The sequence below is a fragment of the Impatiens glandulifera genome, chromosome 4 (genome assembly GCF_907164915.1).
Source record: "Impatiens glandulifera chromosome 4, dImpGla2.1, whole genome shotgun sequence".
NCBI lineage: Eukaryota > Viridiplantae > Streptophyta > Magnoliopsida > Ericales > Balsaminaceae > Impatiens > Impatiens glandulifera.
Genome location: NC_061865.1, coordinates 16398851 through 16404850, shown reverse-complemented (window position 1 = coordinate 16404850; position 6000 = coordinate 16398851).

Below are 6000 nucleotides of genomic sequence, written 5' to 3'. Positions count from 1 at the left end.
GTAATTCGGTAGTCAGGCCCATCAATTTATATTAGAGTGAATTATGAACCAATTCTTTTATCTCCCGATGTGGGAACAAATACTCGTAATATTGCTTCTTGTTTCTCACACCGCCCTCATAAGATCAGAAGAATGGAGAAAAAGCTATGGCTTTGCTGCTGGTTCTTCATGGTGAGATGATAACAAGGTAAACAGTTATTTCATTTGTCTTCTCTTAAGAAGTAATCGGTGTTTGTTACAAAGGAATTTCAGTGATATTGATTTTAAGTTCAGTTTTTGGGTTTTCTCCTGAAAATGAAATTAAGGGTAGTTCTAATGTAAAAGTTCTTTGAATTTGCAGTCAACTAGATTGTTGTTGCATTTACTAATAAACTTAAAGTGGGATTGTTTGATGACGATTCTTATCGACTATCGATTCCCCCAAAATGATGAAACTTCGGGGAAAGCCTGAAGTGATTCAAAGTGAAGCTTAAGGTTTTGTGCAGCATTAGATTTTAGGAGGATCGGCTCAAAATAACAATGCATATGTCCTCTAGGGTAGCTCATTCTATAGAATCCAATGGTTCAAGTAACTCTACCTTTCAATGTTCATGGGATTTTTGAATGAGTGGAAATATGATGCAATTGTATGGTTTATGAATTTGTTTGATTTGTGAATATGTTTTTGCAGAATCTAAGTTGTTTAAATTACTTTCTTACTCTCAAATCCTAAATGAAATGGGAAAGGGATTTGAATGCCGAATGTAGTAGATATGCACCCTGAAACAGGTGATGTCTTTATTTGATAGAGACTGCAATTGTAATGAACTAAACCTAACTTTGGTTGAGAAACTATTCGACAAAGTATTCCTGCCATATATACTTTCATCCCAAAAGGAACCCTTTTCTTTGCCTGGAAGGTATAACCAATTTGAGAGGCTGTTCATTATCATAGAGAACATGAATTTCTTCAAATGTCCATAATGCAGCTGACTGTCACATATCTTTATCTTTGGACTCGTAAGAAATACTGAAAAGTTGAGAGTACCAAGGAACTTCAAATTTGCACTTTAACTCTGCGTGAATAGATTAAAGACTACTTGTCATAAACCATTTAACATTTTCTTTTAAATCTTCCAAAGATATTGTAGTGACCAAATTCTGCCTAGTTTTAGAAGTTTATACACTAAATTTAGTGTTAACGCTTTCTTGAAGAAAATTAGCATAGAAGGAACCCAACAATGGTGTTTTGGTGGGAAATGTGTGAAAACGTAACTTAGTGATCTAAAATTGTATCAGTTACCCATCTGAGTTAGAGCATCTTAAAAAACAATGGAGGTTTATTTGAAGAGATTTTATTGATAAAAGATTTTATTGAGATCAATTAAACTTTTTCTTATAGCATTTTTTTCATGTTGGTTGTAGAGCAGTGTGTAAACTTGCTTCATATATACGGTTGAGCAACTGTTAATTTTAAAATCTAAATAGTTACCAACATCTTTTAATTTTCAAGCCAAAATTTATTCAACCTATCTTTATAATAAAGCAAATATTAATGTCATACAACTTAAATAAAAGAATATGTTCCTACAAGTGAATTCGTTTAACTTTATTTGGAACAAAAGTTCATTCATTTAGTCATTGTTTGAGAAAGCGATTTTTTAAAGTTTTTTAAAAAAAATCTTGTTTGATAATTGCTTTTTAAAAACCAGTTTTCTGGATTAATAATACCAAAATATCCTTATCGTATATGATAGAGATGTCTGGATGGTTGATTAATTTTCAACTAATGTAAATGGAAAACAAATAATAAATCAACTTCAACCTGAAAATAGAATTCTAAATTTGAAATTGACACTAAAGTTTAGATTAAAATGGATTATAATCATAGATTCTTTAACTTAACGGTAATAAGTTAAGGGGTGGATATTCTCAACTTACTTAAGGTTATGAATTATGTGCTTAACTCGTTTTTTAATTTTTATTCTTTTGATTGGGCTAACTCGTTGTTCTATTTTTATTTTTCAAAAAATTAAATATATCAATTCGGCACGCATCTCCCGCCCCCATTACACAAAACTAATTTGGGGCCTTCCATTGCTAATAGCTTTTTCCTACCAAGAAAAACTGAATAAACACGTATGTCAGATGTCAACCACGATTCTTCCATTTTTTTCTCTATTTTGTTTGATGCTATCAATTTCCAGACGCTTCTATGCGGTTTTCTAACAAGAAAAGAAACTCTACTTTTTATCTATTTAGCATAATATTTTTCAAGTTTTTTTTTTCATCAATAATATTCTTTAAACTTTATATAATTTCATTAAATTTGATGCAAAATGCAAAACTATTTATTTAAAATAATTAATTGGGTCAAAATTACTTCTCCTCCAATCTAAGGAATATTATCTATCTATGTGATTAATTCACATACAAGATATGATTTATATATTTATTTTTTCACATAAATATTCTTCAATGAAATAAAATAAAATTATAAACTTATAAAAATATTCTTATAAACTTTAGATATTTTTGTATTAAAAAATATATGTTGACTTAAATTTAAATGATCCAATCTTTATCAACTATCAACATTTCAAAAATAATTAAATTTAAATAATAATATTTTTATCTAAATAATATTTTATTTAGTCATATCAGTGCAACTACACTAATTTGATTTGAACAACGCTTAAAAAATAATAATATAGTCAAATTATTCAATATAAGGTCACCCAATTATAATATATATATATATATATATTTAATTTTAATTTCAATGTGTCTGGATGACCGAGTTAAGAGTTGTGGTTAATTTAAATATTTATTTAAGAGTAAATAAATATTTGAGTCGGATCGTGGGTTGACTCGTCCATAAATTTAAAATTATTAAATTAAAAATGTGATACACAAGTCTCAAACAATTGTCATCTAACAATATAAGTTTAACATTTTAATCAACTAAACTAATAATATTTTATATTTTAAATTCAACATCAAAATGAATGAATTTATAACATTTCTAATCATTTAACTTTAACCTTTTAACCAACTAAATTAATTTCATATATATAATTACGAAATTTTATAAATTATTCCATATATATTAAAATTCATAATGGCGACGTTAATACTTATTAACGTTGGCTACCAAAACTGTCCCGTCTACGTTAAAGATTTGGACGTTAATTTTTTTAAAATTTTTAATCACGACAATTTCCCCTAAAGCCGTGGTTATTAAATGATATTATTAACCACAGTTTTAGGATAAAATCGTGGTTAATAAAATGATATTATTAACCACTACTTTAGGACCGTGGTTAATAAAATGATATTATTAACGTCGGCTCTCCTCTTAACGCCGACATTGATATTGTTTGGTTTCGGATTTTGGCTATTTTTTGAATTTTATAAAACCTGTTTCATAAATAAAAAAGACCATTCATAAATAAAAATCACCAAATTTCAAAAACCTCAAAGCATCTCAAATCGTATTAGTACAACAATCTGAAATATACGTCAATCATCAATCATTACTGATCGAGGAGAGGAGGGGACATCCTAAAAATGATTGTCCTTATAGACTCTTGTTGTGCGAACACTAGTGCGCGCATCTCTTCCATTTCACATGTATGTTGTGCATCCGTTGTTGCATGTTCCTGTTCCATCTGTTTTGCATGTTCCTGTTCTCCTCCATGAGAAATTTTTGTTGTTGACGTTAAGACACACGTGAGTTGTTGATGCTTGAGAAAGAACTTCCTCGTTAATCGGGTCTAAAATGAGTTGAACGTATTCCCGATCACATCCCGATCACCCTCCCGTGTCCCTCCCAAAGAAGACTCAAGGATCTCAAGCGGAGGATTGATCTTTATTTATACATATAACCGACAGACCTAAAGTGTGAAAAAAGTAGGTAAATTGATTTTTTTACACAATCCATACATAAATAAAGTATAATCACCCTCTTACGGGAGATTTCAACCCAGTACTTATTTGGTTTCTTAAATCTCAACTTCCTAGCCTTGGTGACATAAATTACATCAAATTTAAACAAGCTTATAAGCACAAGATGCTTATTATTAGTCTTTGACTTATGAACAATAAAAACTAACAATTCCATTGAAGTTCATGTGGGGTATAAGCCTACTGCAATGATCAAACATTCTTCACAAATAAAGGAGATCTAACTGAAACAAACTTGACGTAAACCACCTCCAAGTTTAACAATTTGATTAGTCATGTTGGTGGGGTCTAAAACAATATCTCCATGCATTTGAAAACATAATTTGAAGTGATTAATTTGTATGTAAAGAAAAGTTAATTTACAAAATAATATCAAGAATGTAAGAGGTGAAATTGGAACTCACAACAATCAATTTGATTAGTCATGTTTTTTTAGGTCTAAAACAATATCTCTAGCACTTCAAAACATAATTTGAAGTGATTAATTTGTATGTAAAAAAAGTTAATTTACAAAGTAATATCAAGAATATAAGAGGTGAATTGGAACTCACAACAAGACGATCAATTTGATTAGTCATGTTGGTGAGGTCTAAACAATATCTCCATACATCTGAAAACATAATTTAAAGTGATTATTTTGTACGTAAAAAAAAGTTAATTTACAAAGAAATATCAAGAATATAAGAGGTGAAATTGGAACTCACTTCAAGACGATCAATGGAGTTTGATATAGAAATTGAAGGTTTAATCGGCTGAAAGAAGATGCGGCGCGGCGGACGGAGGCGGCGCCACGGACAGAGGAAGGAGGCGATACGAGGAACGAACGATGGACAAAGGCTTGTGGCTGCAGAGCGGAGAAGAGATAAAGAAGAAGTTGATTCAATTTATGCAAGTTATCAACGTCGGCATTAGTTATCGTATGCCGAATATTCATTTAATGAATATTAACCACGTTTTACCATAAAGCCGTGGTTAATATTATAGGTTATTAATCATGGTTTTACCAAAACCGTGGTTAATATTCATTTAATGAATAATAATTTTCCAGTAGCTCTTGTTTATTAACCACGACTATACTAAAGCCATGGTTAATATTCATTTAATGAATATTAATCACGTTTTTACAATAAAGTCGTGGTTAATATTATAGGTTATTAACCACGAGCTTTGGTGAAACCGTGGTTAATAGTCGTGGTTAATATTCATTTAATGAATAATAATTTTCTAATATCTCTTTTTTATTAACCACGGCTTTACTAAAACTGTGGTTAATATTTAATTTTCCAGTAACTCTTCTTATTAACCACAGCTTTACTAAAGTCGTTGTTATATAATATTAACCATGCCTTTATGGTAAAACCGATGTTACTATTTATTTTCCAGTAGCTCTTCTTTATTAACCGCTTTACTAAAACCGTGGTTAATATTCATTTAATAAATATTAATCACGTCTTTATAGGTTATTATTAACCACAACTTTACCATAAAACTGTGGCTAATAATATTTATAAAAATGACGAAAAAAGGGCGGAGAAACCTGACTTTTAACCACAACGTTCATGATCAAAACCATGGCTAATAATAATGGCGCGAGAGTGACTAGAAAAGTCAGAACATTTCTAATATGCTCTTCAGTAGCTCGATCAAAGTTTGACTCACACTCATTTTCATTGAGCTCGAGTCGAGTTCGAGTAGCTCGATTATAAAATTATGCTCTTGCTCGAGCTTTATATTTGTTGTTCGATTAACATAATTTCCTTCTGTCCCGTAAGACTTCCATTTTCAAACCCTCTATCTTTCTCCTTTCATTCTCAAACAACTAAATCTCATCTCTTTCTCTTCTCCTTTTATTCCAGTTTTTTCCTCCTTCCATTCCTAATTGTCAAATTCATCTCTCTTTTCTCCTTTTATTTCCACTCGGTCAAATCTCTCTCTCTTTTCTCCTTCTATTTTTTAACGGTTAAATCTCTCTCTTCTCTCTCTTCTCTTTTCTATATCTTTCAGATTATTTATCCATCAAAATACTTTAAAACATATATTTTTTTGAATTCTACT